Source organism: Semicossyphus pulcher, unplaced genomic scaffold, assembly GCF_022749685.1.
Source record: "Semicossyphus pulcher isolate SPU_LCO1_2020_fin unplaced genomic scaffold, fSemPul1.0.p SCAF_15, whole genome shotgun sequence".
Taxonomy (NCBI): Eukaryota; Metazoa; Chordata; class Actinopteri; order Labriformes; family Labridae; genus Semicossyphus; species Semicossyphus pulcher.
The window spans coordinates 12,623,208-12,634,923 of NW_027211659.1; positions in this window are offsets into that span (position 1 = coordinate 12,623,208).

Below are 11,716 nucleotides of genomic sequence, written 5' to 3' on the forward strand. Positions count from 1 at the left end.
TTTGTCTTCCATCAAGAAACACCTCTAGCTCGTAAGCGCAGAAGTTGTAAAATACTTCCAGACAGCACCTGGAACATTCCTTTTAACCTTACATGTCCAGCCTGAAATGTACAAAAACACCGAAATGATTCCCTGAAATAAATAATTAATCAGTGTGTTTTCTATTATTGCTTGGATATGGAGTCAGTAGGAAGCCAGGTGGAGCGATCAGATCTTCACAGCATCCCCACTTCCTGTCCCCCACAGAATGCTAGACTGTCTAGGCAGCATCTGCTGAGGAAAATAAAGCCCCTTTTCCTTCTCGTGTAGAGAAGATCATTTGCATAATATCCCCCTCTGTAAGGTGAAAACAGAATAATAATTGGTTTGCCCTTTTCTCTCTGTGTGTTGTAAAACAGTTAGGAATTAATTTGAGGATAACAGTGCAATTAATTCTAAATGCTAAAGATGGTGTGGGGGCTTTGATTCGAAGGAGGGGAAAGGATATACAGACTGAGGTCATGAGACAAAGACTTTGTGTTCCTGCTGCTGCCGCTGGAACTTACTGTGCTGCGTTTAAAGACTCATGTACCTCTCCACGCTTATTATTACTCTGCCAGTTAAGTCCAAATTCACTGTTTAACTCAGCTGAGTTGTTCGCATATTCTTGTCATGATGATAAATATTAGAGCTGCAAAAAAAAGCCTCCGCGAGTGCGGTTTAACCTTGTTGCAGAATGCTGTAATTTCCACATAAATCGGCATCATTGCTAATGAGCAGCAGCGAAATCGCTTCCTGACTGGGTGTTGTTTTTTTGCATAAGCTCTGTGTTCAGACTGTGCATGCTCTACACGCCTCAGACAGGTGCCAATAACCGCCTCTGTGTGCACTCCCTTGAAGGTCAACATCAAAAAGGCTCGTTTGACATGACAATAGAGCCGGTCTGACATTAGAGATAATGAGATTTGACACAGGCGCATATCTGTTGAGCTTCCATTAAAGCCGGCAGTGTGATACAGGGACATACTTATAGTGCAGGAGCAGTGGCCTGGACGTGTCTCCCTTCTGCAGCTTGTCCTATTAGGAGTTCCAGCTTCATTCCCCGATACTTCCCCAGCAGAAAAAAGGAACGCGCCTCGCCATGAGTCCCAATTACACCTAATGATGGCGAAAGGATGGAGCACATGCAGATTGTGCCGCAGTTTCTTTGTCACGCCAGCCACAAGGCACGATCATTTATCACACCAGTCATATCCTGCACTCCTCCCTGAGCACAGACAATGACTCCCAGCACATCATCCATGCTGTTATTTGTGTTTAACTGCCAGGAAAGGGAAAATAAAAGCCCAGTTACAAGGCGTTGCAACACCACGGCTGTATCCTGTAAGCAAACGTGAGAGTCTTGAACATCGGGGAGGAAACACTCCCGCCCTCAAGTCCTCAGAATAGATCCCTCCTGACAAAGTCTGCACTCACGCCACCAGCCGGGGCCGCCTTCACCCCTTGTGTTTAGATAATTTTGTTTGTGATCAATTCTGGCTTTGAAATTCAAATGAGGTGACTGTAAGGTCTGCGCGTTACATGTTGAGAGGCGGAGGAGAGCTTAGTGTGAGATTTGGGAGGTGTTGTGTGAGCGCGCGTGCTGCCGCAGCAGAGAGGCGGCTCGGCGCTTGTCAGTGGCTTTCTCCTAATCCGGGCCTGATCTTTGTGTTTGATCCTCAGCATGGTCCTGAGACAGCATGAGCAGCAGCTATTGCTGTAATTTAAAGTCAATATTGTACTCATGATCCCTCTCCCCGGGCTAGCCGAACCACCTCTCGCCGAGGTAGAGAGAGTCATCTCTGCTGCTTACAGGGAATCCTCAGCTTGAGTAGTTCTCTGTGAGTCTGAGAAAAAAAAAACCTGTCTGGTTGTTTGTGTTTGTTCCTGGAAAAAGAAGGATTTGGGATTATATTTGCAGTTTTGCTGGCATTGTATCTCTTTCATGAGTGCTGACGTGCCAGCAACATGTTACAGGAAGTGCTCAACTTTACAAAAACACAAAGATACTGAACTGAAACCCAGTTTTACTCTCCTTTACATTTTAAAACATCAATCATCTTAAAGCAAAATGTAAATACAAATAGCCTGTGCTCTCTGTATATCTGTATTTCAATAGACAATATTTCATTGTTCATAAAAAGTTAGCATTTGTGACCGATCCTACAAACCCCATCAGAAATTGTTATTGACTGCAGGATGCAGCTAACAAGCCCCCCAGTGACATCAACAGCTTTGATGATTCATTCAGAAGCACTTTAATAGATCTACGATTAGAAAAAAGATGGTCTCATCCACAAATCTCCACCTGTGTTATTACACTGAGAGCTAAGATATTTATCCTGTGTGAACGACACGAGATATATAAGGGTGGCTCAAGGGCCCATTAAATCCATACATGTCATCATCTGCAACGTGTTACACTAAAACTTTCGACAAAACGCGTCGCTGACAAACACTTTGATTGAGGCGGCGCCGAGCTGTAAATTTAAGAGCCGGGGTCAGTGAACTCTCCATAGATAGAGGTGAAATGTCAAAAATTGATTCCTTTAGTGGCCACAATTTGTTTTGATATAGTGTGAACCTTTTATTGTGGTGCAGTTTTACTATTGAGCGCCGTGTTTCTGAAGGTTCTGGTTTCACCCAGAAGGCTGCTGACGGCACTGATTACCATCCGAGGAGGAAGGGACCGATCATTTCGATATTTGTGGCACTCTGCATTCATTTAAGAAAGGTTAAAGGGCCTCGTCCTGAAGGAATACAAGGAGTTGTTAGTGAGATTGGGTGCTTGATGAAGCTGTCCGGGCATTCTGGTGCTCAATGTTTGCACTTTAGCATACACGGACTAGCATTACATCAAAAATAATAAGATAAAAGAAATATTCTACATGTAACACGTCTGGCTGATATCTTCTTCTTATAAATATATATTTTTTTTTACATCTTTTAAAAAAATTAATTAGAACTTAAATTTCCATAAAATGTTTTTTGTTGTTTCTAAAATGAATTAAAATATTTCATGAAATTAAAACAAAAATAATGCACCCTGTAATATTTTTGTTTTAATTTCATGAGATGTTTTAAATTCTGGAAATTCTGAAAAATGTATGAAAGATGATCATTTCTTTTAAGAACAGATAATATGCAGGTATACAGAATAACTGATAGATTGTGCAGCAAATACTGAACAAAATAACCTACTCTCTAGGTTTCTAGTTCCTAGGACTACATGCCCTATTTGTTTTATTTTCACATTAATATAGTTAGCTTCTTGCATGGGAGATTGGAACAGATACATATTATTAAATACAGCCACCTAAAATAATAGCATTATCATTAATGTCTTCATTACAATAAGTTTATAAGTCTGTGAATCTCATTGTCATGTAAATAAAACACTGGTTATTAAAGAGAAACGGCCCAGTGCTAACTGCACTAAATCCCTTAGTAAAGCATGTATGCTAAAGTTAGCATATAGCTAATATTCGGAGAAAACTATATTGAATACTGGTGCAGGTAGCTTTAGATTAATTTTTGGCTTTTACCCTAATTTGATAGGACAGCTAAAGAGAGACAGGAAATGTGGGGAGTAGAGATTGGGGGATGACATGCGGCAAATGATCGGCAGACCGGGAGTTGAACCAGCAATCAGTGCATCATGTATTGGTGACCCAGGTAGTCAGTTCTGTTTGTCTGCTAACTGCTAGCATCCCTTCTCCTCAAACATGGTGTATTGCTTAAACAAGGCAAATACAGAGCAATTTTAATGTCATGTTGCACACTCGAAGCCAAACGATGTTTTGCTAGCTGTAAAACTGCCCTTTGCATTCCAGAGCCTTTCAAGCTCACAGACAAACTGGTTGAAAACGGCCTTTATATTGAACAGGGAATGAATTGACTTGAAAAAACATTATTTTAAATACAATCAATGTAAGATAAAAAACTGATTTTCAGTGTTATTTAAAACAAAAAAATGCAAAAATTCCAATTAAAATAAACTGTCTGTTCTGTTTAAATTGTCTTACTTGTGTTGCACCAAATTGATCATTGTCACTGTGATGGCAGTGGTGGAAGAAATATACAGCACAGGCATAGACATAAATTTCTTATAAACCATAGTCCAACCTGTGCTGTGTGTCGTTCTTCTGACTATAGTTATTATTTAATTTCATATTCAACCATCTTGAGTGAGTAGCAACACCCCAGGGTGCACCTAGTCCTGCAGAATATCCTTAAGTCCCCCGTCTGTTATGAAACCTTACAGGGCTAATTATCAGTGCTTATCACTCCTGCTAAATGGCTGCTCAGATCCACCGCCATGTTTTTGTCTTTTGAAGTGTGTGCAGATTTCCATGTTCCCCAGTAAAGGCTCTTTACATGAGGTCATTCATCACATCGCAGTAAAGTGGCTTTGCATGCCTGTCAGTCATTACAGATTTATTCAGTTTATACTGCAGTTTTTCTTTTTTTTTTTACACACATTATCAGTTAATCTTTCGTATGTACAATTTCAATTATTCTCTCCAGCTTCTTGCACAAGGATGACCTTTGACTTTATTCTTGTCTCAATACCAATTAACCTCATTTCCCCTTTTAGCTCTTCAGCAAATATTACCCTATAACACCGAGTGATTTAAATCAACATAAGGCTGAAACTCTGACCATGTCTTTGAAAACTGATTATATTCTCTGCAACACAAAGCTTAATCCCTATCTGTGGATGCAGACAAACGCCAGTGGCCCACTTATAACTTAAATGACTAGTTTAGTTAACCTTCCTGTTTAAGTCTAACATATTGTTATGACAGCAAGAGTGCGCTGCATAATTTCCCTGGCATTAGCATCAGTCATGGGCCCGCCTGCTATAAATACACCTGCCAGCAGAACAGTTTGGGAAGCGTTCTTCGCAGGATAGTGCACAGGACTCCAGAGGTGAGGTGCTTTGATAGCACAGCTCATGAAATATTTGCTGACTTCTATCACCTATGGGACTACTGTTCTGATGGAGCCAATGATATGTGCCCCTATTAGTCTCTAAGGAGTTTTGCTAGCCCACTTTCACCCGATCTGTGCCAATTAAGTAGCAGAATTATGTATATTAGTTGGAGTCACTTGTACTTCCACGCAAAGGGATGCATATAGGGAAGGCTGACAGTGGGATACCATTGAATAATTAGAGTGAATTTTCAGAGCCCTGGAAACTCAATCATAAGCTGCCACATGCTAACTATTTTTAACCTATTCTTTCCTCCTCTTCGCCCCTCTTTTCTCCTCTCTCTGTCATAGACCACTGCAGAAATAAGGAGCAAAGTCTTCCCCTGCACTGCGGTTACTTTACCTGAAGTTAAAAGTCCAGCATCACTACTAAAGAGGCTGATGGGGCGAGAACATAAAGTTCAGTATAAGCCTTTAAAGTCGAGGTGAAATGAAAAATGTCATTTTAATCCTTTTAGATCACATCCCCGGTAATATTGTGCATCTATTTGACAACATAGACAGAAACAGAAAATCAATTTCTTCGTATTCTTATATCAAAATCTGACAATTTTTTCTTCCTGTAAAAAAAAATATCCCGTGTGCTTACGTAAGCTAGAACCAACCAATTTCAACCAATCAATCTGCAACATTTAGCCGCAGAGCACCAAGAACGCTCAGTCAGTTAGCTAGCTACTGCGCTGTGGAGAACGTCTGTCTACGCCCACTTCTCAACGATCAAATCAAATCCCTCTCATGATATGTCCCGCCTGCACGTCCTGTTTCACTCGTAAATACGTCACGATACGGAAGCTAGATACTCTCGAAATGCCGTTGCAGCTCGACTTTAAGTCATTTTTAAAGTCATAACCCACACTCTCTTAAAGTATCTTGTCTCAATGTGGTGCAGTCGGCCGTAATATAGCGTAGACTGTTACGTAGATCTGTTTAGCTGGCTAATAACGTTTTTTGCTGCAAAGCGCTACGTAGCTTAGCTTCTGTCTCATTTCTCTGGCTGGCTTCTCCACACAGGGGCCTTACTGCTGACATCTTTTGTTGGGAACAGTGTTAATTTTGTTAATGAAAATTATGACTATAAATGTTCGTCAACAACCTTTTTTCCATGATGAGACGTTAACGAGCTAAAAATAAATCATTGATAATAAAAACTGATGACACATGTGTTTTGCTTTTAGTTAACAAGACAAGACGGGACTAAAATGCTTTCCTGTAACTGGCTGAATTGGTTGAGGGGCGTGTGCAGATGCTCCTGAATCAGACCCAGCTTTCTGCTTCAGGCTCTGAGCGCGCCAGTGTTGCCAGACTGAAACTCCATCTATATCGTACTGCAGCTTTAAAATTATCATATTTTACCAAAAAAAAATCGCACAAATGACAAAAAACAATAAAGGGTCAAAATACCACTCTGAATTGCAAAACTATGCCCTGCGCACCACATTGATGTAACAACACCGAGGTCCCGTCCTGTGAACAAGACAGCAACTGTATGCTCCTCACAGCAGAGTCAATTGCAGCCCATTACACAATCCCTTAAACACAGAAGCACCATATCTGCACTGGTTGGTGAAGAAAAGCTTCCGAGCGTCCCACCGTGTGCACAATCGCTTGACAACTTGGTGCAGAGAGAGCCAGCGTGTCTGTGATGGCTTAAGAAGTTTATGAGGCTCAACATGACAGAACTCCTGAAAACTCTTTAACAGTAGCCGTGCCACAGGCTTGTTTTTTTCTTTTGAAACAGGCATTCACATCCCTGCATAAAATCCTCGCACATTCGGGAGAGCTGCTTTGCAAGCCGCGTTCGCGCAGGGATGCAATGGGTGACCGATGATTCGCTGATGCCTTCTTTGAAAGTCCAAAATTATCGTATGTAAAGTTTCGTTCTGTGGCTTTAAATGCGTAACGTTACTTTCCACAAGTTCCCATTTACATATAACCTCAGCTGAGGATCTATTACCCATGGAGAACATGGTGAGGAAATAGTTGATGAAAGGACGGTGCTTTACAGCAGATTGAACCTGTACTAGGCTGATTTAATTAGTTTAAAGAGGGGAAATGTTTTGACTAAAACTTGACTAAAACTATAAATGTAAAAAATGACTAAAAAACTAAGACTAATCCTCAATAGCTGCCAAAATTGACAGGGAACTCATCCTACCCAACTTCTAAAAGTCTGAACTATCCCTTTAAGGATAATTTGCCGCTATGAAAACAACTTTCATTCTCATGTCTAATACTCATTTTCCCTCCATCAGTGATAAACAAGTAAATGGATCCCAAACGCTACGCATGAAAACACATTAATTGAACTCCTCAGACTTTCTGTAAACTCATTATGCCATGCTTGGCTTGTCATCCGTACAATGCTCACAGCGATGGCTCTTTAGTCTTTCTTCACGGAGCCGGGGCGGTTTGTGGAAATATGTGAGTGTCAGAAGCAGACCTCTAATCCTCACAGACACTTCCCACAGTCATCAGTATTCTAATGACTCACCACCGCCGTCCCTGGGTGTTTATTTTTAGAGATAGAGAGATTGATGAGATGCTCATATCATCCTTAACCACCAACTAATTAACTAATTAGGACATTCAGATGAAGACTTGCTCTGGATAATGCAGCGTGGCTCTGGCATGGGCAAACAGCTCTTGATGCTAAGTGCTCGACTCAGCTTCAGGGAGGTGCGGCATCTCGGGCTCGTGCTCATGGCTCATTGGTGCCAAATAGTTCTGTTACATTATTGATGAGGGCCGATATTGATCAGACAAAATGACGCCGCATTGGGTGACCGCCATCCATGACACTTTTCATGTATTCGTATGCTAATCAGAGTTCCTGCTTACAGTTTCTCACGCAGGTGGAGGCCGTCTTTAAACCCTGACCGCATCACCCCCGGCCCCCCTCATCGACTGAAAACATTCCACCTTTTTCCAGATCTGCAATGATTTTCAATCACGCTCCACTTAGGCTGACTTTGAACTTTGACCTCACCTGCTCCGGAGGTGAAGATCTCACTGTCTGTATTTTCTTTCAGCATTGACTCGTTCACCCTTTCACCTTGCTCTCACATTGTTTAGACTCTCTGTGGTCAGAGCGGTATCATTATCCATCTATGTGCGGTGATTGTTAGCCCTGCTGGTGTAATGTGTCAGCATTCTGTGGGCTTTAATTGGAAGGAGATATGGATGATGGCTTATTGCCGTTGTAAGTCAGCTCCTTAAAAAGGCTAACTTAAAGTGCAGCTATGAGCCTCCTGACCGGCCCACAGGCTCCTGATTATGATTGAAATGATGCACCGCTTTCTAAGCTTGTTTTGTTTAAAGGAAAAAAGCTTTTGACACTAACATTTGAGGGTGTAATCCCACATGGCTCTGTTTTAAAGGTTAATAATCCTTTTAATTAAAGGATAAGCCTGGTATTGAACACAAAATGTAATCACCAAAGGATTACCAGCGAGATGAATATAGCCGTAGCAATTAGTCCGATAATTAAGGTTTTAGTGCCGGACAGAGATCTGAGAGCTGCGGCGATGTGTCATAAAATTCATAGAGTTGTTAGGACGCTGTGAATATGTTGGTTGCAGCTTTACAGCAGCGCGCCTGCACATGCACTCGGGGTGGTGGTGAAACATGGCGTCCCAGCGGATGGAGCGGCAACAGCTGTTCTTGCCCGAGCCTGGTGTTTCGCACAATATGATCGCTCCATCAGCACGCCCGCTCTCCAAACAGCCGCATCTGCATTCATCAAACACGCTTATCAATAAACAGGGCCGCGCCGCGAATAAACGATCTCCGAGAGGAAACAAAACAGCGAGCGAGGAAAAAAAATGTCAGCCGTTCACTTTAATCACTGATGTTGTTAATCAATAAAACAGCTTCATATCTTTTAATTAAAGTTTTATTCGCAGCAAATGTTTGCCCAATCCGTCGGCATGTCTTTTGTTTTTTCCATTAATGACACCAGTTGGGGCCGGGGAATGGAGGTGGCAGCTGCTGATGACCCGTCACGATGGGGCACTTGTGTTTGTAATTGCATTTTGTCACCTACAGAGGGTGTTAAGAATCCTTGTTAAAAGCTGGGGGGAAATCTCACAGTAACAATTATTGTAGAGCAAATTACCAGGTAGGCAATATCTAAGCTGTCAGGAAAGGTTAGGAGAAATGAGAGGAGGAAGATGGACTATTCACACATTCATCATGGCCATAGTTGCCACTTCCAAATTGAAAATTGGGCGGAATGCATCCTTCATTTTCTCAAAATTTGAATGAGTTAGCTCTGATTATTGCTGTGATTGACAGAGAGGCCCGGATAAATAAATAGCAGGGTAATTCATTTCTGTGCTTGTGTCTTAGATCCATCCCAACACATCACTTTTCAGGGTTTTGGCGCTAACTATAACTGATGATTGAGGTGTGGCCTCATGTGTGCGAGGATCAGACCGGCCTGTATGTGAACATGTATGTGAAGCAGCACGCGATGTATGCGCATGAACGTGTATTAATAGATCTAATCTGGCCTCGGATGGCGTTTGGAGGATTTTCTTCATTGGCGCTGGCTGCAGTGGTACCATTGCACAGCGTTGCCACATGAGAGTTTCACTCTACCATCTGTCTCTTTTAACTCTGTATATTACATTTACACCGCGCGCTTGGAAATGCAGCTTCCTCCTTTTAATGGGAATGTGAGGCAACCGTAAAATAAATATTCTCTCTTTCCTCTGGCAAGCGGCGTGCGGCCGGAGCCAAAAGCCTCGTCCGTGTTCATTTGCAGCAGCATTGTCCTTTGAATTCCATTTATGGCGAGCTATAAATTGAATTATTGAAAAGCTATTGTTTGCCGCATGAAGTCAGTGAAGCAGTAAAGGGGTTAAAGTCAAGGAGTCATAAAAACAATAAGCAAGGGTATGAAAAAAATCTACTCCAATCAGGATTGGGTCAATATTTAGCCCCTCACCATATCACAGGATTTAATAGGACATGCTCCATGTGTATTTATAGATTGCAGACATCTGCTGGAAATGGGAAAAGGTTTAGGCTTTATTGATTCTGGATTTTAAAAGTTTTACTCGGGAACACACAGGTAACTTTAAATTCAAAGGGTGGTGGTGGTTGGGTTGGGGGGGCGGGGGTGTATTTTGGGACATGATCTAGTTAGGTAGAGAAAGTAGGCCTGCGTCTGTGAAAAGTTGTCCTGAGGGTGCAGTGGACAGGCCGAGTTTTACCTGCTGCAACTCCAAGTTTAAAGCCCCCCTTCAGTGAAAATCAAGTGTTGTAAACATCTCCATGTGGTGTTCTTCATGTGCTAGAGGACATATCAGGGACAACATCAGCAGTCATCTCCATGGCTGGGCCTGTCTGCTTTTAAACTGCAGTGTACCAAGGACAGGCTGAACAACACGTTTTCAGATTGGCAGGTTTGAGACGTCACAAACCTAAGGAGCCAATCCCGTTAATGGACGGAGTGACACTATGCATATCATTATGTGTAACCTATGGCAACCACTTCAGCGATGCGCAAGCCAGCTGTAACCGTCATGGTCATTTTTGCAAACTCACTTCTAACTACTAACGTTAACGTAACTACGTCTTATTACTGCATTTCAAGCTAGCTAAGTTTCAACAAGTTGCCACTAAACGATGGAAGAGACGTGTTTTGTTTTCGGCTGTAATTTTATGGAAGTCAAAGTCAAATTTTATTATGATTTTTTTTATTACTTTATTATTTATAGCACATTTAAAACAACTGCAGTTGCCCAAAGTGCTGAACAGACTCAAAGGATACAAACAGGTTAAAAGAACACAAAGTACAAACAACAAATAAGAATAAAAGAAAAACAATAAAGTCAAGATGTCAGAACGCCAACGAGAAGAGGCGTGTCTTCAGCAGTGACTTAAAGGTTTCTAGGGTCTGAGCAGTTTTTACATGAACAGGTAAGCTTTTCCAGAGATTAAGGGCAGCCACTGCAAATGCTCTGTCGCTACAGTTTTTCTGTCTGCATCTGGGAGCCTCCATCTGATTTGTCGACCTCAGAGCTCTTACTGGAGTATGCAGATGCAGGAGTTCTGCTTGCTAAGGTGGCGCCAGCCCATTTAAAACCTTAAAAACAAGCAATAAAATCTTAAAATAAATTCTAAAAAGGAGGAGAAACGTAGAGCATAGTGGGCGGGGACTATGCAGATTCTGGAATTTTTAATGGGGGGAAGGAGGAGATGCCTTGGGAGGATTTTTACGAGGTAATTAAACGTATTTTGCAGAAAAATAAACAGACACAATTTATTATTTCAAGCTGAGCATTTTATATGTCCAAAAGCATGTTTTAATGCATTGTTTACATGCACTATATATGAGCAGAAAAAACAAGGCATGTTTGAAAGTGGAATTTAACTTTGAATACTTTGAACTTTGAACTTTGTCAGACAATGTAGTCTAAAGATGTCAACTTGGGCTTGAAGAAGTTGTGACATTTCAGTACTATTTTCTGAAATGTTATAGACCGAACGATTCATTCTTAATATATTATCATAACTTGCAGCCTCAGTAGTATATCCCAGTATTAGGCCCCCATAGGCCCCCCTCTCTGCGCTCTAACTGCTGCGTCTCTGTTCCGCCGTTTGCAAGCTGTGACCATTGTTGATTCAAGGTGAGACCTGATATTATTGCCATGTAGGCTTGTGTTTTTATTGTTGTTATTTTCAAGAATGGGCCCAT